Below are 519 nucleotides of genomic sequence, written 5' to 3'. Positions count from 1 at the left end.
GAGACTCACTTTCCCTTCTCCCTCCTTGTCTTGGCCATCGGTGAAGAGGGTGCGGAGGCGAGACAGACAAGGCGCCCGCGCGGCGAAGGGCTTGAGAAAGACAACGGAATGGAATGCGCCAAAGCATGCATGGTAGGGTTTGAAACCATCAGTTTCCCTCTTTTTATAAATGACCCGAATCATCGTCCATCCAGGGCGGAACGAACGTTTTTCTTTCCTTTCGTTCCGGGAGGTTTTTCTTTTTACTTTTTTTAGAAGGCAAGAATTATGGTCAGGGAGGCAATATCTTCTGAAAATCCGCAGCAGACCCATGAATCCGCATCGAGCCAAGCGTCGGGCCTACAGACATCCGACATACCGGACAAACCAAGCTCGGAGTCAATCCGAGCTCTAGAAAGACAAGAAGATACGGGGGCCCGCTAGAGGTCTCGTGACTCTCACTGTGACTCCGCCATGCTAGGGGGCTACTGACGTGGTCCTATACCGAGGGTGGCTAACGCCCTGGAGCCCGACCTCATC

Source organism: Triticum aestivum, chromosome 7D (assembly GCF_018294505.1).
Source record: "Triticum aestivum cultivar Chinese Spring chromosome 7D, IWGSC CS RefSeq v2.1, whole genome shotgun sequence".
Classification (NCBI taxonomy): Eukaryota; Viridiplantae; Streptophyta; class Magnoliopsida; order Poales; family Poaceae; genus Triticum; species Triticum aestivum.
Note: the sequence above shows the minus strand (reverse complement) of the source record.